Raw genomic sequence first — 15755 nt, 5'->3', positions numbered from 1 at the left:
CTATCCCTGTCCTGGATTGTCTGCAGGAAAAACAGAACTGGAAACTGGTAACAGAACCAACAACTGAGGGGACAATAGTGGACTTTATGCTTACAAATGGGGAGATTGTTTTTGATGTCATAATGGGTGATCACCTGGGATCTAGTGATCACAGTGTAACCCAGTGATTAAGATAAAGAAGAGCGGAGGGTAACATTTTATTTTTGTAAAATATAATAGATGAGACAATGCATTAAAACTAAAATGTACGGTAAAATTGGCTTCACAGTATAGGGTTTCAGGGTTCCCATCTCCAACTATCAGTAAAAGTTTTCAGCTGATTGGAGCTGTTTTGTAACTCATGCTGCATCCTAGGAGCTCTGGAAACTGTCAGTGTTCCGTATCCATGGTAACCCAAGAGCTTCACGCTAAGCTGACAGGACAGTTGTGTCAGTTAGAAACCAGTAAGGCAGAAAGAGAAAGTGTCATACCTGATCTCTATTCTGAGACTGCTCTAAGGTGCCAGTAAAAACAAGAAGTTAAGCACAGAAAGGACAAGCACACAATTATATATGAGAGAGAGAGAGAATGAATGTGAGTGTTTTAGTGAAAGTGTATATAGAGATTTGAACCAACGGTAAGGTTTAGGACAGTTAATTTCTAAATGATGATTGAACCGCATGAATAGATGTCAATTTTTATAGAACTGAGACTGAATGAAAGTGTGAATGAAATGTATCATATTCACTAAGCTCATATTCTCAGTGGAGTGAAACTGAGAAGTAACTAGAGATGTGAATCGTGTCCTCGATCGTCTTAACGATCGATTTCGGCTGGGAGGGGGAGGGAATCGTATTGTTGCCGTTTGGGTGTGTAAACTATCGTGAAAATCGTTAAAATCGTGAGCCGGCACACTAAAACCCCCTAAAACCCACCCCCGACCCTTTAAATTAAATCCCCCATCCAAATGCTTTAAATAACCTGGGGATCCAGCGGTGGTCCAGAACGGCGGCGGTCCGGAACGGCCCCCTCAATTGAATCCTGTTGTCTTCAGCCGGCGCCATTTTGCAAAATGGCCGCCGCAAAATGGCGGCGGCCATAGACAAAACGATTTGACGCAGGAGGTCGTTCCGGACCCCCGCTGGACTTTTGGCAAGTCTTGTGGGGGTCAGGAGGCCCCCCCAAGCTGGCCAAAAGTTCCTGGGAGTCCAGCGGGGTTCAGGAAGCGATTTCTTGCCGCGGATCGTTTTCCGTACGGAAAATGGCGCCGGCAGGAGATCGACTGCAGGAGGTCGTTCAGCGGGGGTTCCGGACCACCGCTGAACGACCTCCTGCAGTCGATCTCCTGCCGGCGCCATTTTCCGTACGGAAAACGATTCGCGGCAAGAAATCGCTTCCTGAACCCCGCTGGACTCCCAGGAACTTTTGGCCAGCTTGGGGGGGCCTCCTGACCCCTACAAGACTTGCCAAAAGTCCAGCGGGGGTCCAGAACGACCTCCTGCGACGAATCGTTTTTGTCTATGGCCGCCGCCGCCATTTTGCGGCAGCCATTTTGCAAAATGGCGCCGGCTGAAGACAACAGGATTCAATTGAGGGGGCCGTTCCGGACCGCCGCCGTTCTGGACCACCGCTGGATCCCCAGGTTATTTAAAGCATTTGGGTGGGGGATTTAATTTAAAGGGTCGGGGGTGGGTTTTAGGGGGTTTTAGTGTGCCGGTTTTCCTGCCCTCCCCCTTCCCCCGATTTACGATTTTTTAACGATAAATCGGGGGAATTGGTATTGTATCGTGGCCCTAACGATTTTTGACGATTTAAAATATATCGGACGATATTTTAAATCGTCAAAAAACGATTCACATCCCTAGAAGTAACTGTAAAAAAATATTAAATAAGGAAAGAATTCTCTGTGTAGGTAAATGATTAATTCTTTAGCCCACATAAACAGAGAATCATAATTGATTTCTGTTGGTAACTGTGATCAGATATAACCATTTCTAACGTATTAATAATATATTAAACTAAGGTGTAACAACCTTGGGCTTTAAACTGAAAAGGTGACTGTTACGCTTGGGCTCCGGTCAGGAGGCGTGAACACCACCCAGCAGGGTGGCTCCAGGTGGAGAGAGACAGGAAGCTAGAAACAGTGTCTGGTTCCAGGCTGGGTCAAGGCAGGCAGCAATAATCAGTGTCTAGTTCAGGCTGGGTCAGAGCAGGCGGCAAGGAGCAGAGTCTAAGTTCAGGCTGGGTCAGGGCAGGCGGCAATGAGCAGAGTCTAAGTTCAGGCTGGGTCAGGGCAGGCGGGCAATGAGCAGAGTCTAAGTTCAGGCTGGGTCAGGGCAGGCGGCAATGAGCAGAGTCTAAGTTCAGGCTGGGTCAGGGCAGGCGGCAATGAGCAGAGTCTAAGTCAGGCTGGGTCAGGGCAGGCGGCAATGAGCAGAGTCTAAGTTCAGGCTGGGTCAGGGCACAGTAAGCAGGGCAAGGCAGGTCAGAAGGCCCGTAGGCCACACACACACAGAAGGCCCGTAGGCCACACACCATAAGCGGGGCAAGGCAGGTCAGAAGGCCCGTAGGCCACACACACACAGAAGGCCCGTAGGCCACACACCATAAGCGGGGCAAGGCAGGTCAGAAGGCCCGTAGGCTCCACACACACAGACAGAAGGCCCGTAGGCCACACACCATAAGCAGAGCAGGGCAGGTCAGAAGGCCCGTAGGCCACACACACACAGAAGGCCCGTAGGCCACACACCATAAGCGGGGCAAGGCAGGTCAGAAGGCCCGTAGGCCACACACACACAGAAGGCCCGTAGGCCACACACCGTAAGGCAGAGCAAGCAGGTCAGAGGCCCGTAGGCCAGGTGAGAACAACGAGGAAGGAGGCCCGAAGGCCGCGCAAGGCAAGGCAAGGCAAGGAAAGGCCCGAAGGCGCCGCGCAGGGCAAGGCAAGGAAAGGCCCGAAGGCCGCGCAAGGCTAGAGCAGGGAGCCCAGGTGAGCTCGATGCCGAAGCACCGAGGCAACTGTCAGGCAGGGTTATAAGGACACACCCAGAGCACAGAGTGGACAGATAAGATGGACTGGGCCTGTCCGGAAAGCCAGCACTAGAGGGACCCCTGGTGGTGAGGCGGTTGCACTGCAGCCAAAACTGTAACAGTGACTTCATCTTGAAAGTAACCTGCATAACTTGTCAAGTTAAATTTATGTCAGGAAGAAATATCTTATAGGATTATCTGACTTAAGATACTCTGGAGTATTAAATTACAGTGTAAAACTGAGAATTTTTTTAATCTAAGAGAAAATCCTTGAGGACCCCAAGGAGAGTTCATAATTGGCAGTGAAGAGAAATATAATATTGATTGAGCTTGAAATTGTGACTTATTGTGGTAGTAAGGTAAAAACAAATTCAGCGTAAAAGGAGCTGATGACAGGGATATTACCAAAAGAGCATACACATGGGATACTTACCATCATCCACTTCAGTGAGCAAAGTAAAGTGAATGAATGTATATACTCACGACCAAGAGGGTAAGTGTGTAATGAGAGAGGGTTTTTTTTTCCATTTTTTTTCTTTCCCATCCAGTTTTTTAAGTCCTCTGTGCTCTAGCTAGAGTAGGGAGATTCAATTATTTTTTTCTTTTCTACAAATAGCTAGCCCATTTCCAATGAGTTTACAAGGACATACACTAAGGGGCGGATTTTCATACTCCGCGAATAGGCCTACTTTTGTTTGCGCTCCAGGCGCAAAAAAAAGTACGCTGGATTTTAGTAGATACGCGCGAAGCCGCGCGTATCTGCTAAAAACCTGGATCGGCGCGCGCAAGGCTATCGATTTTGTATAGCTGGCGTGCGCCGAGCCGCGCAGCCTACCCCCATTCCCTCCAAGGCCGCTCCGAGAGGTCCACGAGAGGATAACTGCAAATCGGTTACCCTCACAGCATCACCTCCGTACAAGATTACCACCAAGCAATTATTCCCTACATGTTCACGTTGGAGTATTTTTGAAAAGGGAAAGAGGTTGGTTAGTGATTGATGCAATTAATAGCAGTGGCTATTAGGTTAAAGTCTCCTAGTACAATGGTGGGATTTGAAGTATTTAATTGTGTTGTTAGGAATTCAATTAGTGGGGATATGTTTAATTCTAGTAGGCTCGGTGGGCAGTAAATCAGGCATATTTATATGTTATTAGTATCAAAAACAGCAATTTCATGGTTTCTTGGAGGTGTTATTGGAATGGGATTAGTTTACATTTAAATTTTTTTCAATTATTAGTAGTGGACCCCCCCTCTTTATTTATTCTGGGGATTGAGAAACATTGTAATTTCGATGTGCTATTGATTCTTTAAGACTGTCTGATTTTTTTAACCAAGATTCTGTGATTGCGATAAAGCTTGGTTTTGGGTCATATAAGAGATTTGTAATAATAGGGAATTTCTTTGTGATGGATTGAGCGTTAACTAGCAAGAATGTTAGCATTAACAAATTATTTGATATTGCATTAGATGAGATTTTTGTTCTTTTTATTTGTATGAGATTACTAGTGTTTGAATGCTTTTTTTCATTTCTTGTGTATCTGTTTTTGTGTTTCTTTGTGTATTTGGTCTCCATTATTTACCTTTGTTTATGCAGGTTTTGATTCATTTTCACTACCAGTTCTTTACTTCCGTTGTCCATGTTCATAGTTGTTCGTATCTAGATTTGTGTTCTGTTTGTCTAATCCTCGCGGGTTCCTCAGGTGGTGTACGAAGGGCGTACAAAGGGGTCTGCCCCTTTATTGCGCTCCTTTGGTGTGTGACGCCGGTGCGTGGCGCCTCTGGGTCCCGGTCGTGTTTAAATCCCCCCCTCTTGACGTGCTTTTTCTGATGTCGTCGACGTCAGCATCAGCATTGGCCAAGAAGGAGGGGGCGCGGGTCGAGCTCCGGGGGTCGAGGACGCAGCACCTGTGAAGAGAAGAGAAAGGAAAAAAGAAAAACTGGGAGAGAAGAAAACCAGGTTAGTCGGGCTTTGGTCTTGTAGTTAGGCAGGGTGGTGGACACACTCCTTCCTCTGGGTCCCAGTCGCGTTTAAATCCCCCCTCTTGGCGCGCTTTTCTGACATTGTCAGCGTGGCCAAGGGGGAGGGGCGTGGGTCGAGCTCCGGGGGTCGAGGACGCAGCACCTGTGAAGAGAAGAGAAAGGAAAAAAAGAAAAACAGGGAGAGAAGAAAACCATGATAGTCAGGCCTGGTCTTGTAGTTAGGCAGGGTGGCGGATGCACTCCATTCATCAAGAACTACTCCTCACTCGCTGTTCCGCTTACTGCCATGATGAAGAAAGGTGCCAATGTTGCCAATTGGTCTACGGAGGCAATAACTGCATTCCAGAAATTAAAAGACACCTTCTCGAGCAAGCCGTGCCTCCGACACCCGAATCCAACTAAGCCGTTCATCGTTGAGGTCGATGCCTCAGATGTCGGTGTAGGGGCCGGGCTAAGCCAGGCCAGTGATTCCAAGGCCTTACACCCATGCTCATTTTTCTCCTGTCGCTTCACACCAGCAGAGAAGAACTACAGAACAGGAGATAAAGAGCTCCTGGAAATAAGGAGTGGCGCCCTTGGCTCGAAGGAGCGCAACATCAGATCACAGTCTTTACAGACCATAAAAATCTGGAGTATCTCCGCCACGCACAGCGCCTAAACCATAGGCAAGTGAGATGATCTCTGTTTTTTCAACAGATTGGACTTTGTGCTGAAATACTGCTCTGAAGATAAGAACATCAGAGCAGATGCCCTATTCGCTCATTCCTCTCTGAGGATGTTCCAGATGAACCGCAACATATCTTCGACCCGAAAAGAGTTATCTTGGCAGCTACTCACTCTGTACCTGCGGGTAAAACCATTGTACCCAAGAACCTAAGTACAAAGCTGCTAGTGATGGCTCATGACTTCAACTGGCTGGCACCCTGGTTAACACAGAACTCTGTCTAAACTGCAAAAGTTTTACTGGTGGCCCACCATGAAGGAAGACACATTCTCCTACGTTGCTTCCTGCGCTAATTGTGCCAGACAGAAAATGCCATCTGGTCGTCCTTGGGGCCTATTCCAACCCTTGCCAGTACCCGATGAGCCATGGACACACATTGCTAAAGACTTTGTGGTAGACTTACCACTTTCAGGAGAAAACAACACGATCTGGGTAACTGTAGATCGGTTCTCAAGATGGCTCCACTTCGTGGCTCTCCCTGGCTTACCCATAGCCATGGAGCTTGCTAAGCTCTTCATTACGCACATCTTCCGCTACACGGCATGCCTAAGCATAAGGGCTCCGATCGAGGAGCCTAATTCACAGCTATGTTCGGAAGCATTGTGGCAGAAAGTTTGATATTTCTCTTCTCTCGACTTCACCTCAGCATACCATCCACAGTCTAACGGGCACAAACAGAGAGAATGAATAGGGACACTCAAGCAGTTCATTCGTGCCTATGTGGGCCACTCACCAGAATGATTGGCTGAAACTGCTGCCCTGGGCTGAATTCACCATCAACTCTCATCCAGCAACATCCACTGGATCAACACCATTCGATGTGGTCTATGGACAACTATCTTACCACCACTACCACTTCCACTGTCAGTGTCATCCCCGCAGCTCATCTACTGCCAAAGATATTCACAAACTATGAACTCAGACCAAAGAGATGTTTCTTAAAGCAGGATATTGAGCAAAAGAAAGGATACGATGCTCATCACTGCAAGGCTCCAGATTTCCAGCCTGGTGACAAAGTCTGGCTATCCACAAAGCACTTGAGACTTAAGTACCTTCAGATCGCTTTGCCCCCCGCTTCGTTGGGCCCTTTCCCATTCTCCGATGATTAGGCAATTCTCACTTATAGTCTGAAGCTACCACCAGCATTGAAGATTCATAATGCATTCCACGTCTCACTATTGAAGCCATTGATCCTTAGTGAGTTCTCTACCAAGACACCTGAACCTACACCAATTGATGCAGAAGAAGACATCGAATACAAAGTAGACGCTTATCCTTGACGTAAGAAAGAGATGCAGGAGTATGGGAATACCTCCTGTCTTGGGAGGGTTATGGACCTGAAGAAACTCTTGGGAACCTTTGGCTAATATCATGGATAAAGAGATGATTCAACAATTCCACAGAATGCATCCTCAGTAACCAAGACCAGGTAGGAAGCCTGGAGGGCGCCCTTTGAAGGGGGGGTACTTTTGCGTTTGTCGGTGCTAGACAGCTTCGCCCCCGTTTGCCTCACGTTGTTCATGACTCCTCCCGCTACATTGGGAAAATGGCTTCCACCGCGTCTGTAAGCCGCCCTCTCCGGCACCCCCGGAACAGCTATGGTGCTACCCTGGCCATGCTCCTACCCAAGGGCCTACTAGGCATACGTGCGCATGTGCGACCCTTATCTTATTTCCAGCTATGGCGCGAAACCTCAGGGGATGTCCCCTCAAGTACCGTCATGCCATCGGGTATTTTTGCCTGCCCTTATGTGCTAGCTAATCGAGTTAGCAAGGACTGATGTCGGATTGGTCTCGGCGGTCTCAGCTACTTGCCACTTCTGCTGCTGCTGGAAGCTCTCTCTGTTCCTTCGGGGTATGACTAACCTGGGTATCCGCTCCTTGGGGGCCCTCTGCTTTATTTCAGGTGCCTTATAGGGATCAGGTAGTACTCGCTCCTCGAGGGCCTGCTCTCCCTGCCTTGGTGCCAGTACCATCTACTTCAGCCTGGTGAAATTGCTAATGAGTAATCTAACTCTCAGTCTGTCTCATCCACAGCATTGCTTTGCTGGGAAACCTACACCGGAATTCCCCTATACCAACGGGGTGAGAAGGGTCCCCTCCGCCGAGGGTCCTGAGACTGCTTCATCCAGACTACCTCACTACTGCCACCTCTGGTGGTATACATCAAGCTGTACAATAAAATATATAATTCTGTGTTTGTGCATCCTGAGTCTAGACCAGTACTGTGGTTCCCCACAGGGCCCCTCCCCGTGGGTGTGGTCATGTGCCACAGTACCCAAGAATCCACCCAAACACCACTCAACCATAACATTGGACTCCAACGTAAAAGCTCCAGAGTGGCCCAGTTGAATTGAGGCATATGCTGCTGCAGCCACGGTAGCCCCAGTACTAAAGGGTACATGGCCTTCTCTAGCACAAAGAAGGAAATAGTCTCTGTATGAAGAGCACCGGTACGCAAACTCACTGGTTCAGTGAGCAGAGTCACTTCGCCCAGTAAGGGCTCCCCATGAATAGAAGATAGGAGTAGTGGAGACTTCAAGGTAGTGGTGGGGATCCGCAAATGTTCCACTAGACGCTTCAAAATGAAATTTCACCCTGCCCCAGAGTCCACTAAGGCAAGTGTCTGGTATTCTAGAGATCCGCAGATCAAGGATACAGGAAGAGAGTGGAGGAGAGGATGCAGTTAGACCTAAGAAGAATCCTCTCACAGGACTTAGGTCTGCCAGTTCCCGGACATATAGGGCATGTTTGTACAGCATGGCCAGCTTGACCACAATACATGCATAATACCAGTCTCTTTTGTTTTCTTCTCTCTTTTGAAGTTAGGTGACTGCAGCCTAATTGCATTGGTTCTTCTTTGCCCAGCAACTGGACCTGGGGAGATAGGTGGGACTTAACTCGAGTTTCTCCCTGAAGTGGTCTTCTGGGAGCCTTGGTCCTCTGGAACCTTGTCATGAAGTCGGCGATCAATCCTTGTTGCCAACTTCATTAGTTCAGACAAGGTCTCAGGCATCTCACGAGCTTGCCAGCTCGTCTTTCAACCGGGAGTTCAGTCCTTCAAAGAAGAGGGTCTTCAGGCACTTAGGGTCCCAATGTAATTCAGACGCTGTCTTGAATTCTATGGCGAAGTCTGGTAAAGGGTTATTACCTTGTTTCAGATGAACCAATCTGGATCCTGCAGTCGTGAACCTGGCAGGGTCATCGAATACTGATCTGAACAGTTCCAGGAACCTGACAAGGTCGTGTAGGAGAGGGTCATTGAATTTCCCACAGCGGAGAGGACCAACCAAAGCTCTTCCGTCTAGATAAGACAAGATATAGGTGGTCTTGGCATAGGCTGTAGGAAAATGATTAGATTGCAGAGAAAAGTGCATGCAACACTGATTTATAAATCTTCTACATTTCCAAACTTCTCCTGAGAAGCGAATTGGAGCAGATAGAGGTACAATTGTCTTGACCGTCACTTTCGGGGTGTAACTTCTTTATCTGTGGAGTTTGGTGTACTGATCTGTGCGTGCAACTGGTTAAAGGCAGCAGTCAAATTATCCAGCGAATTCTGTTGTTTGGTGATTCGCTGGGCCAGGCCTGGAATGGCCTGCAAAGTGGTGAGCTGAGCCGAATCCATGGAGTTAGCAATCTGGTGTGGTTTTTGAGGTGTTTGAGTGGATTCTTGGGTACTGTGGAGATGACCACGCCCACAGGGAGGAGCCCTGTGAGGAGCCACAGTACTAGGCTAGACTCGTGACACACAAACACGGAGATTTGTCTTTTATATTTAATATATGTTTATGATTTGATAGAGATCCAAAAATTTACAAACAATTTACGTAGTTTAGATAGTGAACAATGTCAATAGCTAACTTTATGGCAACAGACTAGGTCCATAACGTAACTTTGAACGGTAAGTATAGATAAACGTTTTGAATCTCCTTTTTTCCCCTACACCCACCCTCCCCCACAACATTCTCTCGCTGCATTTCTTTCTTTCTTCCCTCCCCTCCCCTCTCTGTTATGAACCCTCCTGTAGCTGGACTACGGGAGGCTCCTCACCTCTTCCTGGAGGCCGCTCCAAGCCAGGGCCTCGCCTGACGAACTGTCCGGATTGCTCCAGGGCCTGGGAGGCCTCGATGTCCGTGGGCCTGCCTGAGGCTGCTTGTGCTTGCATGGACTTCTGTTTGAGCCACGCCCTTCCCTAGGGCCCGGCCCTCAGCACTTTCCGTAGTTATAGGGCCAGCTAGGTGGGGCCTCCCAGGCGTCATCGGTCTGCAGCCCTATAAAAGGACTTCAGCTTCAGTCTGTCTTGCCTTGCATCAGCGTGAGTTCTCTCTGGAGGCTTGCCTGCCAGAGCGGTGTTAAGGTCTTCTGTTCTTCGTAGTGAGCTCCTTCGTCTCGTTCTGCTTTATTCCATGTCTTTGTGTCTTGATGTCTTGCCTGAGGTCCCTGACCATGTCCTGATGTTCCGCCATGATCTTCCTTATCCTGATGTGTCTGCCTGCCAGGATGTTCTCCCTGCGTCTTCATCTGCAGTGCTCTGTAAGGCCGGGGTCCCTCGATGAGGTTGTGCCCGAGTGGGACCGCCTACAGGTGGACTGTGTGTCCTGTGCTCCTGAGCCTCCGTTCCCGCCAGCCATGGGGGAAGCTTCGGATGACACCGGCTTCGTCATTGGAGTTCCTCTTTGCCTGGAACCTATCTCTGCGCTTGTCCTGCTCTCCTCGTGGTCCGTGACCAGCCTCCAAGGCTGTTTAGGGCGCACAGTGGGACAGGGGTGGTCCGCGACCAGCCCATTGGGTCCGCCCATGAAGATGGGCTGTGTAGGGCGCCCTGAGAGACAGTGCCAATGTTCCCCTGCCTTATGTCTTGCCCGGTTTGGGTGTCAAGTTCCTCGTCATGTCAGTGATGCCGTCTGCATCAGCCCAGTGTCTTCGTTGAGATGCCTGTCACATCAGTCATAGTCCTGTCTATGTGTCAGATGCCTCCAATTTGCCCTCAACCTCAGGCCAGGCCTGCTGGCTCAAATGCCCGATCAAGCGGCAATGTCCGAAAGGGCTCGGAATAGTCGGAGGACCGTTCCCCTACCAACATCACATCTTGTTGGCTCTGGGAGCTTGCAGGCCTGGCAAAGGGTAAGACCGTGTTCAGCCATGCGGAGCCACCGTCAACCCTCGGCTCGGCCGTGAAGGTCTGGGCCCGGGCTGAGGCCCAAGGGCACACTAAACACCCCCTACGTAACACTCTCTCTCTTTGTTTACAGGTATTAATTCCATGCTTCTATGATTCTAATTCCATGCCGATGGATAACACAAACAGTTTGAATAAGGATAAAAATATAAATAAAACATATTATTATGAAATGGAACAAAACAATAGTCTGGAACAATAGCACAATTACAGAATTATCTTACTGGAGAATGAACAGATGGTGCATCTCTTGAAGTATGGGGAATGTTTGATATTATAGTAACATATATAGTAATTCTGTCCTAAGGAATACTGGTAGTGATATTAAGTATGACATATCAGAGATTATTCACCTAGAGAAAATCATGTTTGAAACTATAAGCATAGTGACCAGTGTTACTCAAATATTATATAGCATATACATTAGGTAAAATATTACTCTGACCTGCGATATGTTTTCCATAATTCCCTGCTGGATCATGTCTGAAAATGTGTTGAACTAATTTGACTGGTTGACTGTTAAGATAGGCAGACCAAAGTTCCATTGTGAGTTTCCGTTTTTGAGTACTTAACGTTTTGGCTGACATATTCTCAACAGAGCTAATTGTAGGAGTTTTCTATTCCAATGAATTAAGCTCGGAGGGTCAGTAGATAACCAAGAGCTAACAATTATGTGTTTAGCTGCAAGGCCAGCTTTGTGTAAGAAAAGTTTTTGGGTGTTGGATATGTTGGGTTTAACATCTGAATAAAAACCAAATAGCCAGATCATCGGATCTAAATGGCAGCAGACGAGCACAAATCTGGGAACACTGTCTATTAACATCCAGCCAAAACTGCTTGATCTTGGGGCAGTCCCAAAAGCAGTGTAAATAGTCTCCATCCTCTGTGCTACATTTCAGGCAAAGGGGAGAGGGCCGCAATCCCCACTTTAAATACAATTACATTGGTATAGTATAATTGCCAAATAAATTTGGCAAAATAAATTTGGCAAAATAAATTTGAATTGTAATTCTTTCAGAGTGACATTTTCAGTGGTTCTACCACTTTTCCAAAAGTATAATTTGACTTTTCAATGGTGTTTAAAGAAATGGCTGGATATTTAGACCATTTACAGACAATATCGTCATAAGCCGGGACACTTAGATGAGAACATAACATAGTAGAAAACACAGAACAAGAGTATTCCGAGTGGGTCTAGAACAAAATAGTGCTTTAAGAACGATCGAGTGTGAGAGGAAAGCATATTAAGATGAGAACTGATAGACATAATGCCGTATCTGAAGATACGCATAAAAGTCTTCTTTTGGGAAGTTGAAACTGATCTTGTAATTCTTGGAAGCTATACATTGTGCCAGAGGTTCGTGAGAGAAAAGCTGAATCACTCTTACCAAACCTTTATGAGCCCAAGTCTGAAAAACTGATTGTCCTCCTCCAGGCAAAAACTGGGGGTTATCACAAAAGTTCTATTAAAGAAGTCAAAATATGCGAAAGTCCCAGTTTTTTACAGAGATAAGACCACGCTTGCCTGCTAGAGTTGAGGATTAAGTAGTCCTTACAAGCCCGTGGGAGTGGCAACACTGAATTTGTAAGAGAGTCAAGAGAGAATAGTTATAAAGCCAGCTTCGAATGAATGAGGTTGGAGAAAAGTATTCCGTACCTAATGTCCAGTCCCCTGATATGTCTCATTATACAGACTAAATTTATAATCCCGAAAGTTTGGGGATGCCCGGCCTCCATGTAGTGGTCGGAGGGTGAAAGTATCGTAAGGGCGAGTCATGATTTTTTTTCCCTCGCCATAAAAAATTGTCAAAAAAATTTTATTGATGGAACATAGATCTCATCCCCGTAAACCAAATTGGTAGCTCTGGAAAAATGTAAAGGCTTTATGCCACTTAGGGAGAGCTCTACCATCTTGAAATAAGTGTATCCTCCCAGAAAAGGAAGGAGGTAAAGACAGCCAGTTATTGACTCCAGCTCTCCATTTTCTGGAGCAAGGGCTGACATTGATATATAGATAGTGGCAATAGAACTGGGGTATCAATACTCCCCAAATATTTAATATGCTTGTTAGCCCCATTTGAGTGGGAAATCCAAACCCCATTCTTTATGCAATGCTCCATAAATTTCCAAGGCTTTGACTTTTCCGTATTGATCTAAGTCCAGAGAATGCTCCGTACCATTTCTGATAGGCCAAAACTTTCGGGAGTTGACAGTTGGGGATTAGTCAATAAATCAGAATATCATCTGCAAAGCGGCCACTTGAATGTAGGGCCACTGTGTGGGCGGACCAGTGATTGAGGTATCTTCAAAACAATACCGTAATAAAGGATCCACAGCCATGATATATAGTAAAGGTGATAGGGGGCATCCTTGAACGTACTCCTCGGTGAGGAGTGAAGGCTTGGGATGCATGACCCATTTTGCCAGTATATGAGAGGTGGGTTTGTGTTAAAGCAAAGAGATATATGTATGTAAGAAGATTACCTTGTATACCATAGCTTCCCGGTATTGAAAACATGTATTCCCAGGATACCCTGTCAAATGCTTTCTCCGAGCCAAAGCTCACAGCCATTGATGGTATTTTGTGCATTTGACAATAATTAATGTCCGTGACAAGCTTAGTAATATTCGAACTGGCAGCTCTACCCTTAACAAAACCAACCTGATGCGGGGAAATCAAAGAAGGGAGTATAACACTAAGTCTTTTTGCTAAAATACTGGCTAGTAATTTAAGGTCACAATTCAATAATGAAATTGGTCTATAAGACGCGGGTTGCGTAGGGTCTTTTCCTGGTTTAGGGAGAATGGTGATATAAGCCTGATTGAACTTTGGAGGAAATGCTCGTGCGCCTAACGCACCTTCGTAAAAATATCTTAATGCGTCAGTGATTTTACCTCCAAGTATTTTGTAATAATCATAGGTGAAGTCATCAGGTCCTGGGGCTTTGCCGAATTTACTCGCTTTGATAGCTGTAAGTACCTCAGACTCTGAAATGGGGGAATTTAGAAATTCCCTTTGTAAGTGAGAAATTTGAGGGACACTGACTTTTTCAAAAAAGGAGACTTCTTCCGCATTTCCCCCTGTACTATCCTCTGTGTACAAATTCTCATAAGAGGACTTTAATACCTCACATATTTCATTCCCTTTCACTGCCCATGTCCCTTGTGGTGTCTTCAATTTCTCTATATATGTTTTACTTTGTCGGAGTTTCACTAATTTTGCCAGTAATTTCCCTGATTTGTTTCCATATCTGTTTGTAGTGATAGGCTTTCAAGGATTTTTGATGTAAGTAGGATTGTAAGGAATGTAGGATGGCATAATATTGAGCGAGATTGGTAGGTGTTGGAGATTTGATCATATTATTTTTGACTTGTTTTAATTCAGCATCTAGGGATATAATCTTTGCATGTAGAAGTTTATTTCTATGCCTCTCATAAGAAATGATTTCACCCCTCAAGACCGCTTTTCCGGTTTCCCAGAATAGACTGGGATCACTTCTGTGTTGCTCATTAAGGGGTAGATTTTCAAACACGGCGTGTTCGTGTACTTTTGCTGGCGCATCAGGCGCAAGCAAAAGTACGCGGGATTTAGTAGATACGCGCGTAGTCGCGCGTATCCGCTAAAATCCTGGATCGGCGCGCGCAAGGCTATCGATTACGTATAGCCGGCGTGCGCTGAGCCGCGCAGCCTACCCCCGTTCCCTCCAAGGCCGCTCCGAAATCGGAGCGGCCTTGGAGGGAATCCTCTAATGCCCTCCCCTCACCTTCCACTCCCTTCCTCTACCTAACCCACCCCCCCGGCCCTGTCTAAACCCCCCCCTTACCTTTGTCGGGGGATTTACGCCTCCCGGAGGGAGACGTAAATCCCCGCGCGCCAGCGGGCCCCTAGCGCGCCGGGACGCGACCTGGGGGCGGGTACGGAGGGCGCGGCCATGCCCCCGGACCGTAACCACGCCCCCTGGCCCGCCCCCAAAACGCTGCTGACACGCCCCGAAAACGGCACGGTGCTCGGCCCCGCCCCCGACATGCCCCCATCCAAAAACCCCGGGACTTACGCGAGTCCCGGGGCTCTGCGCGCGCCGGTAGGCCTATGTAAAATAGGCTCACCGGCGCGCAGGGCCCTGCTCGCCCAAATCCGCCCGATTTGGGCGGATTTAGGCGAGCAGGGCTCTTAAAATCCGCCCCTAAGTTCCTGATACTGGTCCCACTTATCTTGGAGATATTGTTGAAAAGGGATGTCGTTTTTTAAATAAGCAGGAAAGCACCACCAGGAGTGTGGAGGTATTTTATTCTCTAGATGGAAATCTACCCACATCAAGGCGTGATCTGAAACCCCCGTTGGTCCAATTTCTGATGAAGAAATTAAGTGAAAAAATGAAGTAGAGCCCAGAATATAGTCAATCCTTGATAAAGTCCCATGAGCTTTGGAAACATGGGTATAGTCATGTGCATCACTATTTAGGACCCTCCAAAAGTCTAAAAGCTGTAAAATCCTGACATATTTGACCAATACTTGTTTTTTGTAATTTCTGGGCCCTTATCACTGGTGGCACTGAACGGTCCAATAGAGGATCGTGAACACTATTGAAATCCCCTGCCAAGAATAGTCCCCCTTTCCCATGTGTTATTAACAGATTTGTAATGTGTGCAAAAAAACTAGGGTCTGAGATGTTAGGTCCATAGATGCTACCTATGGTAATCTCCTTGCCGTTTAATTTGCCTATAATAATGATATATCTGCCCTCTGGATCGGTCAATTGCGATATTAAATGAAAGAAGACATTTTTGTGGAGCAGAATAGCTACTCCCGCTTTCTTCCCAACAGCAGGTGCGAAAAAATTAGCCCCTACCCAATCTTTCT

Source organism: Rhinatrema bivittatum, chromosome 1 (genome assembly GCF_901001135.1).
Source record: "Rhinatrema bivittatum chromosome 1, aRhiBiv1.1, whole genome shotgun sequence".
Classification (NCBI taxonomy): Eukaryota; Metazoa; Chordata; class Amphibia; order Gymnophiona; family Rhinatrematidae; genus Rhinatrema; species Rhinatrema bivittatum.
The sequence above is the reverse complement of the archived record's forward strand: the minus strand, read 5'-3'. Positions refer to the sequence as shown.